The 26,869-nt window shown below is 35.6% G+C and overlaps 1 protein-coding gene across 1 annotated transcript in view; it reads right to left on the bottom strand.

The window, feature by feature from the left end:
* sertad2b (SERTA domain containing 2b) overlaps window positions 1–23,966 on the bottom strand; it is a 69,480-nt gene extending 45,514 nt beyond the window's left edge. Inside the window, exon 1 of the mRNA XM_087277653.1 lies at window positions 23,649–23,966. The gene's annotated coding sequence lies outside the window, so the exon portion shown is untranslated. The remainder of the gene's footprint in view (window positions 1–23,648) is intronic.
* Window positions 23,967–26,869: the final 2,903 nt, after the last annotated feature.

The raw sequence follows: 26,869 nt of genomic DNA, 5'->3' as shown, positions 1-26,869 counted from the left end.
CTGCAAATTATATTTGTTAATTGACAGCTTCCATATTTTGTGATTCACAAGTGTTTTCCGTTTATTGACGGTTGTGAATTGCTTTATGGGATGTTGATCTTCCACTTTTAATGTTGAGAATTCAATGTTAAAGTTTTAGTGAAGTTTTACTAATTATTAGGAGCACATGATATCAGCAATAGCCCAATCAGATTTATTCAAGCTTACAATAATTAGACAGATTTCGCCCTACTAACTTACCTTCGTTTTGGAAAAATCCGTCCTTCCACCCAATTTCTTCCTTTTCCTCCTTTCTTTAGCTCTCGAGACCTACCTAATCTCGAACCCCCTTATATGCTTATTGACAAGGTGGAATGCCAAACCTGCTTATAATGTCAAGCAATATCTAAGTGCGAACTCTTGAATTGACATTTTAGTAGTTAAAAATTGTAAGAAATAATCTTTAGAGTTATAAGTCTGTAAAATAACTGTAAAAATGTACAAGCAGTTTATTAAAAAGTATTCATGTTGTAATATACAACACCAACCCAGATAATATATCACTTTAAATTAATAAAAATTGTACTAAAAGTCACTTTTTCAAACTTTCGGAAGAAAGATCAAATAATAATTAATAATAATCGCTGCTGTCACTGAATGTTCTGTTCTGTAAAATGTTTTAATGTATAAAAATAAAGTTAAAAAAAAAATAAAAAATAAAAAATAAGGCTTTGTGATATATCTAAAAGGGATAATTCACTAAAAAAATATACTTATCATGTACTCACACTCAAGTGGTCATAAACCTGTTTGAGATTCTGTCTTCTGCTAAACACAAAAAATATATATTTTGGAGAAGCTGAAAACCTGTAACCATTGACTTACATAGGACAAAAAGGAATACAATAAATGTCAATGGTTACAAGTTTCCTGCTTTCTTCAAAATATTTTCTTTTGTGTTCAACAGAGAAAGGAAACCTTGTTTAGAAACAAGTAACAGTAAATGACAAGCAAATTTTCTTTTGGGGTGCACTATATCCCTTTAATACTGAAAAAGAGAGAAACAAATTAAATATTCTAAAATTATATTATTAAAACATATTTTACAGAGCTAAACTCGTAACTGATACTTTTAAAAACGAAGCAATCTTTATGAGAGAGTCATTAAATCACTGACTCATGAATGCAGGTTCATTTAGTAATGAAACAAGACTCTGCTGTTTGGACATTAAATCTGCATAGAACTTTTTTGATTGAAAACTGATAATTTACAATAAATGCAGGGAAGCATGATATATTAGTGTCCATATCACTATTGGCCAATAAAGGTTTATTTTTAATATTATCAGGATCGCTCTGATAAGAAAATTAAGTTGACATATTAAAACCAATAAACGATGTATTATTTTATTGAATTGCTTCAGGTGTGTGCTGCCGAGGGATTAAATAGTGTCATTCAGATGACATGAAATACATGAAGCAGGCATAGAAATGTTTTAGGAGTGTTTATGTGGGGAATTCTTCACCACAAAAAAGAAGAAATCAAAATTGCAATTTGCAAGTTATTTACTATAATAACTGATAGATAGGCCAGTAAAAATAATAGATGTATTGACCTATTTATTAGTTATCAGCTTCCAAATATAAAGAGCTGCAGGTTATCAGTAATGGCTAAAAAATACATATTGTTACACCCCCACAGCTCGCATATTGAGGAAATAAATGTATGAAATTGTCACAGATAATGCATATCATGCAATAAATATCTGAATCTTAGTCCGAACTGTCATTTTGAAATTTACCTAGGATGACATTAAAGGTTTGCAACCACTTGAGGGTGAGTAAACAGTGACTAAATTTTATTTCGGGGTCAACTAATCCTTTAAATCCCATATTTTTAATGTTATATTTGACTTCTGAACCCCGGTTTGTAAAAAGACTGACATAAGAATCAGACTGCAAGAAGAAAGGTACATTTATACCTGCCAACAAGTACTGTAACTCTCTCTTCGTCCAAACTTTATTCATGCAGGATACCATGAATAAGGATTAAACAGAAATTCAATATGAGTCCTAACAGAGCTTTAAGGTGTTCAGTTTCCCCAAAAGCAGCTGACAGGAGGGAGGAGCGGAGTCTGTCAAACAGTAGCTCACCACACTGACAAACCACCCAATGCACACCAGTCTCATATGGCGCATCAGCACCCACAGCCTTTTCTCACACTCAGCCATGATTTTGACCCTGACGCACTACGTGAATGAGTCGGATTAGATATCGAGCATCTGTTTAATGAAACGGTGAAGGCGTCTTCACTGCCTGCCTCTCTCTGAAGCAGCTGTTGTGCTATTAGAGTTTAGCCCTCAACACAAGACAATAATAAAACTGTTGCTCTTAGCGATATCAACTTTATCTAATATTTCAGGACTACTAGTGGATCAGGGAACTGCTGTTAAGTGATGCATGCCAAGACTGACCTCTACTTTATGAAATATGCAAGATCAAGGTGCTTTAATACTTTGTTTCGATGCTTAAATTTCACAAGCATATACAGTGCATCTGGAAAGTATTCATAGCGCTTGACTTCTTTCCACATTTTTCATGTTGGACCCTTATTCCAAAATTGATTCATTTGATTTATTTCCTCAAAATTCTACACACAAACCAAGCATAAAGACTAAAAATAATAATATTGATAAACTATTTCAAAAACTCTTTTTTTACATTGTCATTATGGGTATTGTGTGTAGAATTTTGAGGAAACAAATACATTTAATCCATTTTGGAAAAAGGCTGTAACATAAAAATATGTGAAAAAAGTGAAGCACTATGAATACTTTCTGGATGCACTGAAGCTGAAAAGTACACATGTATTAATGAAATGAAAAACTTCATGTCTTTATGCACCCATATATACAGTAATGTATTGGCCGTTCTTTTGATTGCAATTAAAGATGCTGGAACTTTAAAGAATAAAAAAGCATTGTATTGTATAGAAATGTATGGTATAGAATATTAGTGCATAAAATTTAAAGAAAATTTAAAAAGAAAAAAAATTAAAAGTAATGTATAGAAAATACCACTGAAAACAGAAAAGATTTTTCATAATTTATTTATTTATAATATGCAAGTTAAACTTGAGCTGCAATATTAAAATGCGACATAAATGTTTAAATATTTGAAGAGTTTATGAGAGTGCCGCCTAAAATTTCCATCGCAAAATGAAATTTTTTTTCAGCCTCCTTTGTTTATGTTGAGATATTTCACTTTAAAGACTTTAAAAACTTTACATTTAATTTAACTACATTTTAATTAAATTAGGAAAATGTAATTATTTTTTTTCGTATTCAGAATGTAGCTTTAATTTGATTCAAATTTTATGTAAAGGTGCAGTAGATGATTGTCTTCATTAGTGTTTTGTCTTCAAGCATTTTTTGGTTGTGCTGATTAAAAGTCTCTTCATATTACAATGGTAATGATTAAAGTTAATGTACTAAATGTATTTAAATGTATTTTTATATTCTGGTTAAGGCATAAAACTAAAAAATTTTCATCCAATTACGATTTGTTGGGCTGACAATTCCCATAATTCTGAGAAGCAGCCCAAACTATCGGTCAACAAATGTAGAATTGTACATCAGCGCACCCCTGTTCATCCAGATCCGCTGTTTGCGAACTGACGGGCGCCACGTTTATGACATGTGCACACGAGTGACAGCGGTAAAAACAAATGCTGAATCGCAACTTTTTAAAATCCTGAATTAATATTGGAGTTACTTTAGCATGCTGGAGGAAGGATGACACCATGGCTGAAATATTTCTGTTAGACAGGCAAAGTTCTGTTTTAAACTATTATTTTCTGGCAAAGCTGATGTAGATTGTGTTGTTGTTGTTATGAATGGGTTAAATACACGAACGTGTTGTTCAGCCACTGAAATCTTCTGGCGAAAGATTGATGTGTCTATTTTCAATATCATAAGGGACCTTTTACAGCATCGATAATGTAGATTTTTATTTAGTTTAACAACAAAACATCAGTAAATAGCACTATTCCACCTAGCCTGCTTTACTGAGGGCTCACTATATTGTTTACCACGCTACTTTGAATATTCAGTCTGAAACAGCATGTAATATGGCTTAGTAATAAGTGTAATTCCTGCACCCCGCTAGCCAAGCACTAAGCATACAGTAGCCACTGTAGGATAAAGCACATGAGAGAGTGAGACAGTGATCCTTGCATGCATGACATATTGCACATATTGACAAGTTCTGCACAACTGAAAACGTGCTAGATATAATACAGTTTTATGTTTGGAATTGTAGTATTATAAAGTACTATAAAGTTTTCTAACTGGCGAATGACATGATCTAGTGGGTTGTCTACTGTCGTCACATTCGTGGTTTCAGGAGGTGTGGCTTTAAACAGCAGGCGAGGGACTGTGTTTTTAAAGCTATTATGCTAAACTGTTAGCATTTTGGCAGATCGCCTACTGCACCTTTAAATTGAGTTTTTCACACACCAGAAAATAAAAACAATGTTCTACATTTCTGACCCATATTTTAATTTCCACAAAAACCTGGGATCAGAAAATAGGAGGACAACCTACTGACCCAAAAAAACATTAGTTGCAGTATCAGTACAGCTCCAAAATCTTTCAGTGTTCATCAAATGAAGAAAACAGGCCATCCAGACATTTCGAAAGACCACTGTTTACAAGAGCAAACTTGCTTCAACACGTCCCCTTCACTGTTTCTCCCCTAACTTACTGTACTAAGAGGTCTTTTAGCACAAGATAGTTATTTTACAGCTTCTGGCGAAGAGAGAAGAGAAGCTGGCTCGCCATGGTGTGATAATAGACAGTTTTATAATAAGAGTCGAGTCAACTTTGCTCTAGTCCACAGACATAATGAGGAGGTTGAACGAGAGGGCCAGGCATGTGAGAATGCAGCCTTTATTCCTGTAGCTCAGAGCCTCACTAAAGCCTCTGTTGTGCCCGTCTGGCATGCATTTTTGACACAGGGCACCAAACCAGCACCGGTTCTGCGTCTTTGACTACAACATGGGGCTCAGATGTTAACACATGGTGCACAGTGTGCAATGAGCCCACAGCAGTTAATCAGCTGATAATTACCCTGCTGGTGTAAACACAATCACGGCCACAGGCACCAGAGTGACGCTGGAATGGCAAGAGTTTATTATTTAAGCGTCCTGATAAGGTATTGAGCATGCAAAGTAATGAAAACACGGAATTATGTGAAACTTAAACTGCACATTAAGATATATCTGACACTGGTACAAATGACCAATCATCCCATTTTAGAAACTGTTATTGAAAGAAACGTTATGCCTGTCATTTGGGGCAGGCTAATTTCTATTTAATATCCACTCACCGGCCACTTTATTAGGTACACCTTCCTAGTATTAGGTTGGACCCTTTTTGCCTTCAGAACTGCCTTAAACTTAATTATGGCATAAATTCAACAACGCACTGGAAATATTCTCCAGAGATTTTGGTCTATATTGACAAGACAGCATCACACAGTTGCTGAAGATTTGTCGGCTGCACATCCATGTTGCAAATCTCCCTTTCCACCACATCCCAAAGGTGCTCTGTTGGATTGAGATCTGGTTACTGTGGAGGCCATTTAAGAAAAGTGAACTCATTTTCATGTTTAAGAAACCAGTCTGAGATGATTTGTGCTTTATGACATGGCGCGTTATCCTGCTGGAAGTAGCCATCAGAAGATGGGTACACTGTGGTGGCCATAAAGCAAATTGCAGCCTCCGTTTCCTGTTCTTAGCTGACAGGAGTGGTCTTCTGCTGCTGTAGCCCATGCGCCTCAAGGTTGGATGTGTTGTGCATTCAGAGATGCTCTTCTGCATATCTTGGTTGTAACGAGTGATTATTTGAGAAACTGTTGCCTTTCTATCAGCTTGAACCAGTCTGGCCATTCTCCTCTGACCTCTAGCATCAACAAGGCAGTTGTGGCCACAGAAAATCCCAGTAGATCAGCAGTTTCTGAAATCCTCAGACAAGCCGTCTGGCACCAACAACCACGCCACATTCAAATTTCCTTTCTTCCCCATTTTGATGCTTGGTTTGAACTGCAGTAGATCGTCTTGATCATATCTGCATGCCTAAATGCATAGAGTTGCTGCCATGTGATTGGATGATTAGAAATTTGCGTTAATGAACAGTTGGACAGGTGAGTGTATATACTTTACTTACTATCCTTCAGCTTATTTTATCAGGGGTCGCCACAGTGGAATGAACCACCAATTACTCTGACATGGTTTTTTTTATGCAGCAGATGCCCTTCCAGCCACAACCCAGCACTGGTAAACACCCATAAACTCCTTCATTCACACAAACACACACTTTCTGTCTACATACTTTTCTATCACAACAAAAGAAGAAATCTTTTAATATATATAAACAAATATCTGAAGTTAAGGTTACGTTTTTATGAACATATTTTTTATTTCTCTAACAATGAAACAGTGCTTCACTCATTAAAGGCAAATTTTGCAAAACTATTTTTATTCATTCATTCATTTTCTTTTCGGCTTAGTCCCTTCATTAATATGGGGTCACCACAGTGGAATGAACCACCAACTTATCCAGCATATGTTTTTACGCAGCAGAAGCCCTTCCAGCTGCAACCCATCTCTGGGAAACATCCACACACACACACACACACAATCATACACTACGGACAATTTAGCCTACCCTGGGTGACCTGGGTTAAGCAATCCCGGTGAACTTTATGCCATTACAAATTAACGTGTTAAGGTCTGTTTTCTTTAAAAATCAGCGATCTCCACTGGCTGAGTAATATCCGAAATAAAGTGGGTCTCAGAATGTACAAAAAGCACTGCATTAAATAACATTTGTCAATGCCATGTCTTTATAATATGAACATTTATTTTACACAAGTATATTTGATGGAGCTTCTATGCTAGCTTGCTGATCCTGAAGGGCGCGTGCGAGTAAACGGCTTTTTGTCTCGTTTTATGCTTAAGAAACTAAATCAATGCCAAAGCCTATTTAACTGATTGTATTTTAATTATATTACAACATTGATGCTGTAAAAGGAACCGTATAAAATGGAAAAAGTCACATTAACCGTTCACCGGAAGATTATCAGTATGGAAAGAAACACTAGCTCTGCATATACCCTTTTGAACAACACAAATTCTGTTTTGCGCTTTTAAAAAACATGATTAAAGTACTTAATAATATAAAATAAACACTTAACAATACACATAACAATCCCTTCCCAAGCTGCCAAAGTCCATTCACATGACTTTACTGCAGATGGGCTACGAGGAGGTATGAATGTAAAGAAAAGTAAAGAGAGGTGTGTTGTTTTATCCTGATTATTGTTTCTCATAATGATGGAGGCCAAAATCGAAACCGAATTTCAATTAATTGCACAGACTTGGTTAATTGTATGACGGTGAACTCGTAGCGAACTTGACTTTGTGCACGTGTAGGTTACTAGGGGTCGATGGAACATTATTTTATTTTGAAGTCGATTCAATTATTGGTAGGGATATTTCAGTTATTGGTGGGGACACGTCCCCTCAGCTCATGCCAATTCTACACACATGTATCTACGCTATAGTTACTAGACAATCTCCTTCTGCAGATTGGCTGTAGTGTGTAGAAGGGTTTTTCACTTTCACTTTCGCATCTTTAAGACCCTGACTAGCTGCAATCTACTGATTGATTTCATATTAAAAGTATTTAATATTTTGCTGAATGCTTTAGGATTTGTTACAAACCTTGTGATCCACAAATTCAATGATACCTTCATAAAGGGATTACTGAATGAATCAGCCATTTTAAACAATCAGCAAAATGGGTGAATCAATAACTCATTTAATTGACTCATTTCGTAATTTATTCCTAAATGATTCAGCATTTTTAACAAAAAAGGTAAGTCAATGATTCAACAATGTAAAAAGTGAAAAATTTATATGACTTCTTTTTGTTATAACTCAATAAACTGGCTTTTTTAGCTTAATTTATCACAGTTTTCATTTGAAGTCATTTGTTTTAGTTGAGTCAATGGGGCTTTTTAGTGAATGATTCATTTATAAAAGCAGGCACCTGCTTCATTCATTTATTTATTTAATTTTTCTGTGGCTTAGTTCTTTCTTTATCAGACGTCGCCACAGCGGAATGAACCGCCATCTTATCCAACATATGTTTTGCACAGTGGATGCCCTTCCGACTGCAACCCAGTACTCACAAACACACACACATACACTATCGCCAATTAAGTTTATTCAATTCACCTAAAGCGCATGTTTTGGACTGTAGGGGGAAACCAGAGCTCCTGGAGGAAACCCACACCACAACAGGTAGAAAATGCAAACTCCACATAGAAATGCCAACTGGCCCAGCTGGGACTTGAACCAGTGACCTTCTTGGTTTGAAGCAACAGTGCTAACCACTGAGCCACAGTGTTGCACACTTGCTTCATTCCTGAATTAATCAGCTGGTTAAATGAATCTGTTAAATGATCAAATCAATTACTCATTTATTAGGACTGTGATTTGACATTGATTTTCTGGTGGTTTTAGTTTTTTTAATAATATTTAATTTTTCTTTTCATAGTTCTAAATATGCTTTAGACAATTTTAAACAATAGGGTACATGCAGGAGTATGCAGAAGGACTTATAATTTTTCATTAACCTGGGTCAAATGCTTCCGGTGAACTGCAGTTGCAAAATCTGCGATTTTAAGGTCTATTTTCTTTAAAAATCAGTGATCTTCACTGCCTGATCAATATAATATATAAAGTAGGTCTCAGATTGTACAAGAAGCACTGCATTAAATTACATTTTTTCATGCCATGTCTTTAAAATATGAAAATTTATTTTACCCCAGTATTTTTAACAGAATTTCTATTGAAACTAGCCTGCTGATCCTGACTGGTGCATGTGTGTAAAAGGCCTTACATCTCGTTTTACACTTGAACAGCTAAATGAATGCTAAAGTCTATTTAACTGACTGTATTTCAATGTCATTATAACATCGATGCTGTAAAAGGAACCATATAAAATTTAATAAAGTCACATTAACTGTTCACCGGAAGTTTATCGGTATGGAAAGAAACACTAGCTGTGCACATACCCTACTGTAAATACAATTTAAATGCCTTCAAGGTGTCTCTGACTTTGTAAACATAACTAAATGCCAGTTCTTTGGAATTTCTGCAGGGCAAAGGAGACATTTCTCAATGCACTTTGTTTGATTAGTATGCATGCACCTTATTGTCTTAGTATTCTAATTGCATTTCTTACATTTAAGAACTTACACCAAAGACTGCATATACATTTAACAATGCAATAAAATATATAAAGGTAAAAATTAATTTAAGTAAAAACAAAATACATATTTTGCAATTCTAATTCAATTATTATCCTGGTTTCAATAAATCCTGAAGACCGTCCTTCTTGGCAATGGCCACCCTAAGTATCAGTAGTAGAAAATACTAAGTCGCGGTTTATTGTAGTTGTGTGAGAGGCTGGGGTTTGATCTTTCGTACTGTACTCAGTGTCCTGCTGCCTGTCTGATAAGATCCCTGAGACAGACACTCCCCCGGATTCTCCTCATCTATTATTCAATAATACCAACAATTCACTGCACAATGAGACTAGAGAAGACACCATTTGAAAAGCAACAACAGCGCCAAGAGATCAGGCAGCATGCATACTTGATTCTTTACATAATGAAATGAGTCAATTATAACAGATCAATATAAAAAACACTGTAAAAATGGTTTCTAATTGGCAATATTTTAATATCTAAATCCACTCTGGATGATACTGTCTACTGTCCCTTTAAACATTTTATTTTAAGTAGTTAATATAAATTTCTGTCATCATTTATGCACATTTATGGAGAAGAATGTACTTTTGTTCTTTCAATTGCATTTAAAGGTTATGAAGCATATTAAAATAAATCAATCGATCAATCAATCAATCAATCAATAAATAAATAAATACCTTTGAAAATACATAAATCACCACAAATTACCATGAACTATATTTTATTGTCTATTATTAATACGGAATATTATTATGATATATTTTGAAGATGTTCATGATAAAGGTATGCTTGCCATGTATACATTAATCTAAACAAACACATATTTATTTGTTTATTTGGAGGGAAAAATCAAAATGAAATATTATTTTTACAGTATCACATGATCTTTACTGTAATATGCTGATTTAGCAATTTTTAAATATTTTTGCATTTGTTTTATCGATTTTGAAAACTGCTACACTGTCACGTGGTCCCCTATAATGCAACTCATAGTGCATTTTAAAATATTTAAAGCAATAACAATTCCTTATTGTGATTGTAAAGCTATTCATAGTGCTTTTGTGTTTTAGAAATAAATAAAAAAATGACATGAGAGCAAGCAAATGATGACAGCATGCCTATTTGAGGGTGAACTGTCTCTTTAAACCATGTTCACTGCAGGTCAGGGATGTTGTATGTCCAGCAGAAGATGTGTGCTTCAGTGCTTAGTCATCAAAAATCCCCTGCCTTCTGCAATGCACACAGGAGCGTATCAAAGCAAACCTCAGGAGAAAAGCACATGCTTGAAAATGTGCTATGCCACAGTAGCATTAAATTACAAAGCATTACTGATTACAGCAACATTTATTATTCCTTAACAAAAGAATTCATTTCTTAGATTACCTTATTATTATTTCACACATCTATTTCAAAACACTAACAAATATAAAACCATTAAGTCTTTCTGCACGGGTTCCACACAATTCTTTCAAGTAGTCCCAACACAAATTGATTAAGTTAACTTGATTGTTTTGCAAATTTAAGTGGATTGAACATAAAACAATTAAATTGTCAAAAAAAACTCTTTAAATTGGTAGCTTGAACAAGCAGCAAAAACAAATTTAAAAATGTAAGTTTTTTCTGACATTGCGATATTTTATTTAGCTGTGATTTATATTGTGATATGAATACAATTTTGGCAGATGACTTTAATTGCTCTACTTAGATCAAAATCATTAATTGATTTAAATAAACTTGTAGAGGAGTGAATCAAAGAAATTGCAAGAATAAATAAGATTAAATAAGCAAGGATAAAAGTGAAATAAGTAGTCAGATATTCAGTTCAAGTAATACGATATATGATGTTTTGCCCCCGATAATAATAGATCATGATAGCAGCGATATATCACAAGAAAACTATCCACAATATATCATGATATTTGTAAATGAAGAGAGAAAAATGCATCAAAAAGTTTATTCATTCATTCATTGTCCTTCGGCTTAGTCCTTTTATTCATACACTACAGCCAATTTAGTTTATTCAATTCACCTATAGGGCATGTTTTTGGACTGTGGGGAAAACTGAAGCACCTGGAGGAAACCCACCTAAACATGAGGATAACATGCAAACTCCACACAGAAATGCCAACTGACCCAAGCAGGACTCAGACCAGCGACCTTCTTGCTATGAAGCGACAGTGTTAACCACTGAGCCACTATGACGCCTCCTGCATATAAAAAGATGTATTGCTTTTATTACCAGCACATACAGTTGAAGTCAGAATTATTAGCCCCCCTGAATTATTAGCCCCCTGTTTATATTTAATAACTCATCTCTAATAACGGATTTATTTTATCTTTGCCATGATGACAGTAAATTATATTTGACTAGATATTTTTCAAGACACTTCTATACAGCTGAAAGTGTTCATTTAAAGGCTTAATAAGGTTAACTAGGCAGGTTAGGGTAATTAGGCAAGTTACTGTTTAATAATGGTTTGTTCTGTAGACTGAAAATATATAGCTTTAAGGGGCAAATTGTTTTCACCTTAAAATTTGTTTTTTACTATTTAAAATATGCTTTTATTCTAGCCGAAATAAAATAAATAAGACTTTCTCCAGAAGAAAAAAACATTATCTGACATACTGTGAAAATTTCCTTGCTCTGTTAAACATCATTTGGGACAGAAAGGAAAAAAATTCAAAGGGTGGCTAATAGGGATGTAACGGTATCAGAATTTCACGGTACGATAATACCTCGGTATAAATGGCACGGTACGGTATTTATTGAGTAATTTACAGGAAAAACAAAAACTCGAAAAAAGTGCCAAAAGTGTTTATTTACCTTAGCACTGAACATATCAATGACATACAAATTAGGTAACTATCTGTAAGTTTTGAAACAGGAACTTCAATTTTTCAATTTTAATAACAAAAGACTATTAAACCATATAAAAAAAATTTTCAATTTAGTATTGTTGAAAACTAATCACATTCAACATTTAATCACTCACTCACTTAGATAGAGATGGGTTTTTTTAAGGATAATTATCATATAACTATAATCTGGTAAAAGCTGGGATCTCTGGGCATGTCCCCTGCAACAGAAAAAAACCCCTCTCATTTGGGACGGAGGTTTCTGGGACAGAGAGATATGATTTAGCCAAGGTTGACAGCAGTGGGTAACGCTGTGCATTGTCTTTCCACCACTTGAGAGGACAAACCATGTGTGAGATAGAGGTCTCTTTGCGGTACAAGTCAATGTCTGCATCAATCTAACAAGTGTGCTGTGTTCTGCAGTCCCCATGACTATTTTAGTCGTATTCCCCAACTTATATTTCACCACAGTCTGGCAGTGCCTGCATACTGTTTTTTTCTTTGTCTGTCACCTTTTCTACTTTTTCGTATCTTTTTAAAAAGAAACCGATATTGCTACCACACATCCAATTTAAAACCCACTTTAGGTTCGATCATTTCCAGCTCTTTTTCTTCCCCGCTACTAACAACACACTCCATTTCCGCATTACTGGATCTGTAGTGACAACAGACCGCAAAGGATGATGACCACGTCTAGGCTGATGGGAATTGTAGTTCCCGCTACCTCCCATTCGCTTCATTCGCCTAAGCATACTTTTCTCAGAAATATAGTTTTATTGAGTCATGCGTCTACGGTAATATTGAAAAAAATTACTATTGCGGTATGATGATATTTACAATATTGTTACATCCCTAGTGGCTAATAATTCTGACTTCAACGGTATATTTCTTAGAATTACAACATTGATATATGTTCAATCCGCCATTACAAGAATTCCCACCACATGCATATCGCTATATTGTCCTGCTCCTATTATTAATTAGATCATTATAATCAAATGTAATGTAAAATGTAAACACTGTACATTCTTCATTGCTGACCAACAATAATAATCCCAACTTCACATTGCAGATGCTACGATGTGATTTTTGCAAATGCACACATTGCGATATCGATGCTGAATCGATATATTGTGCAGCTAGTATATAGAATATAGAGTATATAGAAAGACCTTGATTAGCTTGTCCAGGTGTGTTTGATTAGATTTGGAGCTAAAATCTGCAGGACACCGGACCTCCAGAAACAAGTTTGGTGATACCTAGTCAAGACGATCTACTGCAGTTCAAAGCGAGCATCAGAATGGGGAAGAAAGTTGATTTAAGTAGCTTTAAATGTGGCATGGTTGTTGGTGCCAAACGGGCTGGTCTGAGTATTTCAGAAACTACTGATCTACTGGGATTTTCGCGCACAACTAGGGTTGGGCTGATGGACAATCGACAACACAATGCTGAGCCAGCATCGCCGATCCTCCGCCCGCCCCCGTCGCAAACCCGCTTGCGAAAAAATTTACCCTTAGGCCCCATTTACACTAATACGTCTTAGTGTTAAAATGGCATTTTACAACAAAATATATCCACATTCACACCATGTATTACCTAGCATTTCTGAAAAGCTCTCCGTCCGCTGAAAGTGCACATCACGCGACCACACACACACACACAGACACAGCCACACACACACAGCCACACACTACCATGCGCTCCTCTGAGCTACAGGGAGCAGTGCACGTCGGACAGTTTATCATGGATGTACTGCTGGATCATGTCTCACAGGCTGCTTCCAAAACAGCATACTTCCATACTATATAGTACACTAAAATCAGTATGCGAGCCAAGTAGTATGTCCAAATTCATAGAATTCCAAAATCAGTACGCGAGATTTACCGAGATGACTTACTACTTCTGGCGAGATTCTGGAGTACGCATCCCATGCACGCTGCGCTATCCCATGATGCCCCAAGAGAGAATTCAAGAATGGGAGTGAAGCGACACAACTGACGCAGGTAGGTCACCTGACAATGACAAAATGGCAGATGTAGTACGTCCGAATTCCAATCATACTTTTCACAAACATACTGTATAGAACGTACTTTTCTAACGGCCGTGTAGTATGTTTAAATTTAAAGGGCCATGAAACCCCCTCGTTTCAGCAGGGTGTTTTCACACCTCTACTTTGGAAAAAGTCAGAAAAGTGGGCGTGTCCAGCTCTGTTTAGGGGGAGTGTCGGAGGAACTAAAGTGGGATGGTGTGGGAGTGTCTATTTGTGTACGCGCGAGTTTCAGAGTCAAAATACACACACACACAGACAGGAGAAAGTGATGGTGTTTAACCTACATAGACATCTGTAGTCGAATTATTTGCCAAATTATTAAATGGTGGACTTTAACTGCAGTTTGGCTCTTTCATTCAGGGAATTCATTCATGCCTCTCGCGACAAACGAGATATTTGATTCGAGGAACTGCTGCAAGCGTGTATTTTTCATGCAATGTTTGATACCGCACGGCGAATGAGAGAAAAAAAAAACTCCGCATTTCCCGGAAACTTAGATGCACACGGCAGGTAGCATTACAAAGCCACGTGTGTTATTCCGGTCACAAAATGCGGTGCTAACATTTCTGCACTCAGTGCAATAGTTAACTTAATTCGATACGAACAAACTGAATAAACAAAGAGCACTGGTCGCTCACTTACCAAATCTGTAGAGACAGAACAATCACCAGCAACTAGAGCCGCGTCTTTATGGAGAGAATACTACAAGCGAATCCAGATTTCAGCGTTTGCAGATGAGAACAGCTCTCAGGTAAACAATAATCCTCCTTAGACACGTAAGTTATTGTTGTCGAGCGTCGCGTACACTGTTAATCCACACGTGATCCAGATAAGCTCTCACAGAGAGAAAATGAAAACGAAACTTAACAGCAGCAAACTATAAAAGCAACACTTCACGCTTGTTTTGCCAACACAACGTGGCGTCTTTGTGGTGTAAACACGGTGACACTAATGAATATTAATGAAGCTGCACAATAGAGCGCGCTGATTGGTTTGACACAAGCCTTACTCATGCATTAATGCATCACACTGTAAGACGTAATAAGACTCACTTCTGGCACAGACGTCCAGTCTGCACGCTGGAATACACGCTATTATGTCATGGCCGTGACGCAGCTTCAAAAATTCGTTTCAAACAGGAAGTACAAATTTGCTTGAAATAACGCAAAAACAACCAATTTACACTTTTTAGTGAAATATAGGTGTCCTAATAGTGTTTTTAGCAGTGTGGGACACATATACGACTGTCAACAGCTCAAAAAATGTGTTTTGGTGTTTCGTGACCCTTTAAAATTTAAAAGTAGTACTGCGTAGTAGGCGGTTTTAGAAGCAGCCACTATAGTTGTTGAACATGATTTTCAGACATCCCAAGTCTCCCGGAAGTTCCAGGAGTTTCTATGCCTCCTCGCTTTTCACACACGCCAAGCGCACACTATCAAATCCCCTCTTCTCTAGTGACCGGCAGTTCTGTGTGCTCAAATGCCTTGTTGTTGCCAGAGTTCAGAGGAGAATGGCCAGACTGGTTTGAGCTGATAGAAAGGCAACAGAAACTAAAATAACCACTCTGACCACTCAAAACCAACCGACGTATGCAGAAGAGCATCTATGAATGCACAACATGTCCAACCTTGAGGCGGATGGGCTACAGCAGCAGAAGACCACACCGGGAGCCACTCCTGTCAGTTATGAACAGGAAACTGAGGCTACAACTCGCACAGGCTTACCAGAATTGCACAATAGAAGATAGAAAAAACGTTGCCTTGTCTGATGAGTCTCGATGTCTGCTGCAACATTTGGATGGTAGGGTCAGAATTTTGCGTCAAAAACATGAAAGCATGAATCCATCCTGCCTTGTATCAACAGTTCAAGCTGGTGGTGGTTGATGTATTGGTGTAGAGGGTTTTTTCTTGGCATGCTTTGGGCCCATTAGAACCAATTGATCATCGTGTCAATGCCACAGCCTACCTGAGCATTGTTGCTGACCATGTCTATCTCTTATTGACCAATGTGTACCCATCTTCTGATGGCTATTTTCATCATTATAATGCACCATGTCATAAAGCATGAATCAGCTCGGACTGGTTTCTTGAACATGACAATGAGTTCACTGTACTCAAATGGCCTCTACAGTCACCAGATCTAAATCCATTAGAGCACCTTTGGGATAAGGTGGAACGAGAGACTCACATCACGGATGAGCAGCCAACAAATCTGCAGCAACTGTGTGATACTATTATGTCAATATGGACCAAAATCTTGAATCTATGCCATAAAGAATCAATGCAGCTCTGAATGCAAAAAGGGGCCAACCTGGTACTAGTAAAGTTTGCCTAATAATGTGGCCAGTGGATGTATTTCTCCTGCTAGATGAGATGTCCTGAAAATATACAGTCGGACAAACAGAGCAAGACAGACTGAAATCCTTTATCAGGGGTTTTCCTGTATTTTTTGCAAGCTTTGGAATTTAATAACATCTGACGCAATCTGTTTTTATGTGGGAATCCTGAACCATAACTTGTATGACTGAATAACGCAAAGCAGATTACTTGCAAGAACCACTGCATAACACACAAACCTGATTAACCCATTTGACCTCTGTAAAGAATTTCATACTTGATCAAGATAAACAACAGTGCCATTTATCATAGTAGAACCAACCGTGGTTACTGTGGCTTGATATATATATTTAATAATAGGTTTTGGTAAAGAGGAAGTCTGCTTTATTTTAATAAATAAAGTCAACTGTTACAGTTTGAGCCTGCTGAGTCTTAGCATGCATCCTGGAATATGATCAAGGCATATGGTGAATGAAAAGCTACAGACTGCATCAGTTTAAGTTCAAAATATTGTCGCTAAACATACAAGCAAGAAACATATATTGTAAAAATAAAATCAATCTGTAGTGACGCGGTGGTGCAGTAGATAGTGCTGTTGTCTCACAGTAAGAAGGTTGCTGGTTTGAGCCTCGGCTGGGTCAGCTGGCATTTCTGTGTGGAGTTTGCATGTTCTTCCAGCGCTCGCGTGGTTTTCCGGGTGCTCCGGTTTCCCCCACAAGTCCAAAGACATGTGCTATAATTAAATTGTCCATAGTGTATGTGTTTGAATGAAAATGTATGGGTGTTTTCTAGTGATGGGTTGCAGTTGGAAGGGCACCCGCTGCATAAAAATAAATGAATTATAAAATAAATGAATAGAACAATGAATAACAATTAATAACATATTATTTATAATATATATATATTTAATAGTATGAAATATTAAAGAATACAAATATAAAATATAATATATGTGTTTTCGTTTCAAATTGTCAAAACATTGCACAAAATTACTGTTTAAAAAATGTAAACAATTACAATTCTAATATGGCAAAACTATCATGGAAATATATATTGTATGTATTTATATCATGTCCACCCCAGCTGGAAGGATGCAAGCCTTTGTGCCAAATTATGTTCATGCAGAACAGAACATTTGAGCATACACAGGCTGTAGAATGAACTTAGAACTGGAGAGCATGTGAAGCTTCATGCATTGTCATGGTGTGTGCAGACGCTTAGCTTGCTTTGTTGAGCCATGGAGAATCCCCTCTGTGCTCTGCTTTACCCAGACCCCTCTCCGACTCACTCTCTCCGGCCTCCTCCTTCTTTAAAGGTGGGTGTATGAAATATTAATGCTGCAGTACAACTGGCTGTAGGAGAGAGGCCTCGATGTTTGTGTGTGTGTGTGTGTGTGTGTGTGTTTTAGAGAAACAGCCCGCTAACTCTAGCAGTGCTGCTGCTCCACAGACACCCGATCTCTACAAAGCTCTCCGACCTGCTGGGGCCTTCGCTGCTACTGCAGATCATTTCAGAGTAAATACTCAAGAACACTAACTCAATATCACTGCTGTACTATAATGGTATTTAGAAAACTGCACCACATTAGTATGTACGTGGATTTTTTCAGACTCGTGTTCTCAGCGCACCAAAGTTTGCATGGAAGCGTTCACATACTGTACTTAAATTACAACAATTCATATTCTATGCAAACCTGCCAAGGGTAAACATAGTCTTAGTCATTTAGGCTAATAAATAAAGCACCAATAAATGCTATGGTATTCATTTTATTTTGACGATTTTATTACATTCAAAGTGTCGGTAGCTGAATGACCACAGTTTTAGTTAAATATCTTCTTTTTTTATTCCACTAAAAGTTCACCTACATCTTAAGCAGCCCCAGGATGAGTAAAATAACAGCACAGTTTTAATCTTGAAGATGCTGTAATCATGAAATAAAATCAACTGCAACAACTGCATTCATAAGCAAAAGGGATGATCAGAAAATGAAATCAGCCATCATTTACTTGTTCCAAACCAGTTTGACTTCTATAGTATTTTTGTTCCTACACTGTAATGATACCAGGTTCCACACAATCGATTTCTGTTAAGACAACATGAAAGAATTAAGTTAACTTACAAGTTTTTACAAAATGAAATGGATTGAACATAAAAAATACACATGCAATTGCAAATACAGAAATGCACATGCAAACAGCACAGATAACAACAAAAAATATGTGTAGGGGGACCTCAAAAAGTTAATGAATTGTTTGTTAGATTTCATAGAGATGCAAATAGTAAACATTAATTTATCAATCTCTGACTAAACAAATGTATGGAAATACTCACAACACATGCAAATACAGAAATGTACTGCAAATGTGTCAGGGGACCCCAAAACTTGTAGAGATGTTTTTTTTTTTTTTTTTAATGAAGATGCACATCCCATAAACATTATAACTTCTTTCTAAATAGAGATATGAAGTCATCCGGTTAAACTGTACTCATATTGCAATATATATTGCAAAATAAAAAATATCGCAATGTTACATTTTTCCAATATTGTGCAGCCCTAATCCTTATGTTGCACGGGTATATTTGTAGAAATCACCAACATTTTATGCCAAAAAAAAATGTTTATACCAAAAATCATTTGAATTTTAAGTAAAGATCATGTTCTGTGAAGACATTTTGTAGATTTTCTACCGTATCGCTGTCAATTTTACATTGTCCTGTTTTGTTTAGGTTTTTTTTTTTTTTTTTTGAGGAGTATGCTGTTGTATTTTGCACTGTTGTTGTATTTGCACTGTCTGTATTTTGTACTGTCTGAAGCCAGCACCTAAGCTTTTCAATCATCATAGCACACGTGCTGCTGATGATGTGACAATAAAAGTGATTTGATTTGATTTGTAAACATCAAAGCTTTATTTAAATTTTTTTTAGTAACATGCATTCTAACAGATTTTGCACAACTTTAAAAGGTGATTTTTCTCAATATCTACATTTGTTTTTAACCTCAGAATTCCAGATTTTCATATAGTTACTATTTTTACTAAAATAACAAAATGACTAATCTCACTCAATCAAAAAGTGAGCTTCCAAACTAATCAAGAATTATGAGTATGATGCTGATCAAACTATGCACACATATAATAGCAATACAACAATACTCAGGCCACAGGTTCTAAAGTTCTTAAGGGGAGTTTTGACACATTTCTCTAGAGATTCAGCATCCAAAAATCCCCATGCTGTGAGTATGCCTGACGCTTCAGAGTTCAATGGTGTGAATGTACTTCCTGCACATTATAGTGAAAAGCAGGTCATTGCTCCAGGCACTGGCACTTCATTTACAAAGAATTCAATGCAAATGTATTTGAGCAATTCAGTAACAGTGGACTCATAATTAACAGCATTAAAACATTATAGACTGCCAGAAAAGGTAACTGTGACCATGTTATGGATTAACACCCATTTAAAACACAAGCTGGCTCTAAGCATATGTTAAGAGAATACAACAGTCAGAAGGAGTGTTTAGTGAAACCATGAGGTCTACATGCTCCTAACTGGTGAATGTTATCTGCAAGTATAGGCCGTTACACAGGACACTGTTATTATCCATGCAGGCTACATGCTGCAGCTAAAAACAGCTGTAATTTCTCTTTTGAGTGCTTAATCCTACTCTATAAACACACAGTTTGGTTATTCATGGAAAACAACATAATTCTGAATGGCATTCAGATGATTTTACAACCTTTTATAGCTGATTTTAAACACTACGCACTGCCAATATTATATTGAAAAATGTAAAAAAAAATATATATCATGGGTGTGAAACAACTTTAAGGTGAGTCATAAATGAGTATGTTATTATACAGTAAATGAAACATAACAGGCAGGCAGGAGAGCGTATCAATTTGTCAACAACAACCCCTGGTAAGGTGGCAAGTCTGAACTCTGAGCTCTCTGACCCTACATAGTACTGTGCACAGCACACGTCCTAATCTGGATTATCAACTAAATTAGATGTGTCTCTAATCCGCCACTGCCAAACTCTTGTCTTAACCACTTGATTCGGGACCGGCGGGAAACACAAACCAGTGAGATTTCCTGTGATTTTCCTATGTGATCAGAGTAACCCTTACTGATATCTGCATGTTTATTTTCAAGTTTCTAATTTGATGATCCCAATTGTCTAGCTGCAATAATGGTGACGCTTTAGTTTAAGTCACAATTCTCACTTTTAACTAATTAGTGGCTTATTACCTGCCTATTATTAAGATATTGGCTATTTATTAGTACTTATGACCTACATATTCTGCATGATTTTATTCTACATCCATAGTCCTAATACCTCAATCTAACTATAGTACCTTAATCTGTCATTCTATCTCAAACTACTACCTTAAATCTATCAATAAGCAGCCAGTTAGGAGTTAAAGAGATAGGTAATGATTTATTAATAGTGAGAATTGTATTCTTAAAATAAAGTGTGGCCAGAAAAAAATTATGTTTGTGAAAAGAACAAAGCAGTATTATTACAGCATTTCAAGGTTTGTGCACATTTTCTTTCAATTGGAGAATTATTTTCTAGATGTTTTTTTATAGTACTAAATAAAAATTTGATAACTATCCTGTAGTGCTTCTTTATGGTGGACGATACATATATAATGTCTGATGACTGTCAGGAGACCAAAACGATACATTTAATCAAATTAGAGCTAGTATGGATTGATTGATTGATTGATTGATTGATTGATTGATTGATTGATTGATTGATTGATTGATTGATTGATTGATTGATTGATTGATTGATTGATTGATTGATATCTTTATTCATCCCACAGTAGGGAAATTTCTCTTACAGCAGACATATAAAAGTTAAAACATACATACATACATACATACATACATACATACTGTACATATACATGCATATTACCCACACAAACATATGCATATATATCAGAGGTGCTAAAACTTTTTCGTATGAAGGGCCAAAAATCAAATATCATTTATAGCCGTGGGCCGAGAATAAATATACCAAACTATTTTACATTAAATTTCCTAATTCATTTCATAATATAATGCAATAAAAACATAAACAGTCACATTTATAACATAGTTCAATGCGGAATACATTAGTCAAAACTGACTTTGCTTTGATTAACTCACCAAAGTTCGGTGTTTGTACATTTTAAACTAAATCTGATTAATTTACACCATTTAAATTGAAGCATTTAATTTCACATAGCTTGTTTGTTTTACATGAAATTTGAAATAATAATCTATACATAACCCATTCTCAGATGGGGTAGTGGGCCAAATAAAAGTTACCATTGGCCAACTTTGGCCCCCGGGGCCTAGTTTGGGCATCTCTGGTATATATGCACATACATTGGGCTAAAGGGTCCTTTGGCACCCTATAGCCCAATTTGCTATCTTTTGCAACAAGGGCATCACAGTGGTGCAGTGGGTAGCATGATGGCCTCACAGTAAGAAGGTTGCTGGATCGAGCCCTGGCTAGGTCAGTTGGCATTTCTGTGTGGAGTTTACATGTTCTCCTCATGTTCTCCTCACTCCGGTTTCCCCCACAGTCCAGCGACATGCGGTATAGGTGAATTAATTAAGCTGAATTGGACGTAGTGTATGTGTGTATGTATGGGTGTTTCTCAGTGTTGGGTTACAGCTGGAATGGCATGTGCTGCGTAAAACATATGCTGGATAAGTGGTTAATTCCGCTGTGGCAACCCCTAATTAATAGGGGGACTAAGCCAAAAAGAAAATGAATAAATGAATGTTAGTGACGACAACTAACTCTGTCTAATGTGATTTATTTGTTGACGCTGCTGTAGAAGCGGTTACATTCGTACATAAATGTGTTTTTTTCATGATATGTATAATATTTATTGGTAACGTGTTATAATTAAACTTGAACTTGCATCCCATGCAGATTTCTGTAATTTTCAAGCTGGCCAGGTATATTGTGCTGCAGTGACCAGCATAAATCAGCCTGGTTTAAATGTCATTTCTATGTGAGCAACAGAACACTAATATACCGGATAAACAAAATGAATATCTGTAGCTCCTGATGTCACTTCCTGCAACACCTTGCAATAGAAAATAATGCATGCATTGTTTTGTTGATTAAACTTGAACTTATTTGCGCAGCGCTTATTCTACATTTTGCAACCGGTAAATATGTTGATGTGCATTGATTAGGTAATTGATATTCACAGATTTCATGTGTTTAATAGATCATTATGGGACAAGATTATCCAGACTTTCATAAGCATGCACGGTTCGCCATGGCTGTGGATGAAATAATGTTGTAAATATGTTAAGTTTCTTGCACATACTGATAGGTGAATGTTTTGATCCCCAAAGTGTCAGTTGACTTGCATTTAATGTAACTACTGAATAAAAGTAGTCACTTGTCAATCTGGATGTCCTGAGAGCACATTAACAGTAGTTTTAAATGAGTATTTTTGTATTAACAGACCATTTACATTCTACATTCTATCATCATTGCAGTAATCATTTCACAAAATGTAGCATTATAAAATTACTGCAGATTATGCCAGCAGGTAATCTGTAGACTGTCTACAAGACTCATTTCTATTTCTAGGTCTAATATTCACCAATTCCAAGAGCACCTTGTAGAAAACTCTTAAGACGAATACTGTAAAACAAACTGTACACCACTGTACAATCACTGCAGCAACACGTCAAGTCAGAGGCCTCAGAAAACAATTATATAACAACACCAAAGCAAAAATTCAAAGAAAAGCTTTGCTTACTTGTGTCGATGACAGAAACCATCAACATTCAGAAATCATAAATATGTCATGTGGCTCTCCTGGTTTAAAACAATAACTATTTTTTCACCCGGAGAACGCTAAAGATTGGCTTTACAGATTGTGTTTACAGATATGACAAGTTTGCAGACTTACTGTACATTTAGGCTACTGTATGCAAACAGGTTACAGCTGGGCTCAATACATAGTATATGCACGTCAACACGCTTACAGCACCGACCCACATCAACACTGACCTGTCAAAACACACGACTTTATGCTGATATTCAAAAGGAAAGTCCACTCACCCCTTATGACGGACTTGTGCGGTCCGGTTAAATGGGTGTAAATCACTGAGAGCTCAGCGGATTTATTCTTCAACGCGTTTACATTGTATCAGTGCGTTCTGCGTGCCTTGCTAGTCAACATGAATTCTCATGCCACTTTCTGAGCGTCCCGTGCCTCATCAGCCTGAGGAAAAGTCAACAGTTGCGCATACGAGAGTCAGACTTCAAAGTGTCCCCAAAAGTAGTAGGCAGGTTGCTTTCGTTGACTCAGTGTGTGTGTGTGTGTGTGTGTGCGTGCGTGTGTGTAGTTGCAGTTGCAAGACATTGGATTTGAGTGATAGGTTGTTTTGTGAGCCGAGGCGGAATCCCAGTTTGTTCGCCCCGCCCCGTACGATAGAATCAGCCAATCAAAATGCAGAAGAGGCTGCTGTTCGACATGTTATTTAAAGAGCCTAAACAGTCCAGTAATGTGGTATTTACAGCACGATGAAGAAGTGACTGAGCAAAACTTAAGCTCAAACATTACACTAAAAGTTATCTCACACTGGACAAATATGCACTTTAATGCATATAAAACACGTTCTATGTATTTACTTAATAACGCGTCGAAATGGCTTTTTGAATTATCAATGGAGGTATAAATCGAGACAGACTTCAGATAACCAGATTAGAGTTCTTCAAGTGGCGGAACCGAGAAAAGGCAGACTGCTCTGGCATGATGCCCACCGACAGCTTGGCTCAATCTTTTTTGTTACAAGTTCAATCTCTACTCCATAACAGGAAATGGAGTGTTCAAAAAAGCCTGCCACTGCGGAAAATAGGCATTAGCTAAAAAGAAAAAGAGCAAGGAAAATGGGAAAGATGTGTTTTCTCTCACACGCTTGCTCTTCAATTAATTCAGCAATGGAAAAAACTCAGTGTTTGCAGACATGTTCGACTTAATGGGACAAAGGGCCAAGAAAGTCTACCTAGTGTGTGTGTGTGTGTGTGTGTGTGTGTGTGTGTGTGTATCTCAGCTGATGGTGCGTGGTCTGATGGAGTAAGTGCAAACTGTCATCAATCTTGTGGTCTGACATTTGATTTCAGGTTTTCAGAGGAAAGCTTGCTGTCCGGACACACTGCTGCTCATTATATGCTAACCTTTACCTCTCTGTTACAATATGAAATGTACAATGTATGTTATATCTCACAGAGAGAAATGACTTCCTAAATCACCATAAGCACACATTCACCAGTAAATGATTCAAAATAGTTTTAATGTAATAAAGGGATGAGGAAAAAACATTGCAATGTATCGATGTTATATTACACAGTTGTGTGCTTATCTGGCGAATAAGCAATGATTTGTGTCTGATGGTTTTCAATCACACCCAATGTTTTGCTCGGAGAAAGGACAATGCAAGACAAAAGGATGCCATCTGGTGGTTCAAGAATGTTACTACAATCAAAAAAAGCCTATCTAGTTTTAAAAAAATTGGAAATAAATAATTTAAAAATCAGGTAACTTACACTACATTGTAAATATGCAAATATATTAATGAGTAAAAATGTTTAATGCTATATTTCAATTTTTCAATATATTAAGTAATTTCTGTGCAAACCAAATCTCATCTTTCCACATTTCCAAGATTGCTCGCTGTTCTAGTATTTTAGATAATGGCTGAAACATGTATAAGCACTTTTCAGGATTATTTGCCTCTTAATGATAGATTGCTTGTTGTATTTTTAGTAAGACTCTTTGGATAAAACTAAATTAATATCTAAAAATGTTTGGCAATACAAATTCCTTAATTTGTGATGCAAGTCAAGTTTATTTCAATTATAAGGAACAAATCACAGAAAACATTTAATCTTCTTTCTTAATCATGACAATAGCTACAGGTTGTGGTTAGATTTTACACATGGTCAGATGTTTGTCCCTTTTGCTTAATTGCATTTACAATGCTTTCAGCCATAGTTTAAAACAAGCTCCTTCTGAGTGTTTTTGGCATACAGGCAGACATATTGGAACTATCTGGGGCCCAAAATCTTCACAGTCTTGTTGTGTGCAGGGCTCCTCACAGTGGGGTTCAGTGTATTATAGTGAGGACTGGAGAGCACACTCAGCTTCCTGTGCTCCTGGTTTGGCAGCTGTGAAATGTTATTTTTGGAACAGAATAGTTGAGGTTCAGGGAAAAGCAGCTACAGATATTTAAATAGAACTGAGAGTTTCAGATCATTGGCTCTTTAGTTGGGAAAGAATGTTGGTGGGGGTCTAAAATTGAAGTTTATATATATATACATATATATATATATATATATATATATATATATATATATATATATATATATATATATATATATATATATATATATATATATATATATATATATATATACGAATACAAACTCAAAGCATTTATTTAATAAATGCATGTAATTTAGAGTCCCAACAAAACCCCCCATCAACCCCCACCAATGACAACTGGTCAAAATCAGGGTTATTCCTTCCAAAACTGGCTTTCTTAGCTCTTATGAATTTATTATTTTGTTTTGTTGTCTAAATTGACAAATAGAAACGTGTCTGAAAATTTACTTTTTAAAAATTATTTACTATACGAATTACATTTTTATTTTAAATTTAAAAGAATTGTCAACAGTATTTAGCACAACAAAATTTATGTAAATCCTGTAAAAACTATAAAGAGATTGTGTCTGTATATATGGGGATTGTATGACAACAACAACAATAATAAAAATAAAAAATAAAATAATAATAATAATAACAATAATAACAAAAACATCAATAATAACTACAACAACAACATCAATAATAATAAAAATAATAACAATGACAACAATAACAATAAAAATAATAAAAACAATACTAGTAATATTAATAACAATAATAACAACAGCAATAATAATAATAATAACAATATAAATAATAATAATAATAATAATAATAATAATAATAATAATAATAATGATAAAAACATCAACAACAACCACAATAATAATAATAATAATAAAAACAATAAAAACATCAATAACAACAACAACAATCACAATAATAATAATACTAATAATATTATTATCAATAATAATAATAATTCTTACAACAACAACAACAATAATAATAATAATAAATAACAATAATAATAACAACAACAACAATAATAATAATAATAATAATAATAATAATAATAATAAATAATAATAACAATAATAACAATATTAAATAATAAAATAATAATAATAAC

The sequence above is a fragment of the Danio rerio genome, chromosome 13 (assembly GCF_052040795.2).
Source record: "Danio rerio strain M-AB ecotype USA chromosome 13, GRCz13ab, whole genome shotgun sequence".
In the NCBI taxonomy this organism is placed as follows: domain Eukaryota; kingdom Metazoa; phylum Chordata; class Actinopteri; order Cypriniformes; family Danionidae; genus Danio; species Danio rerio.
Note: the sequence above shows the minus strand (reverse complement) of the source record. Positions and strands in the feature narration are given on the sequence as shown.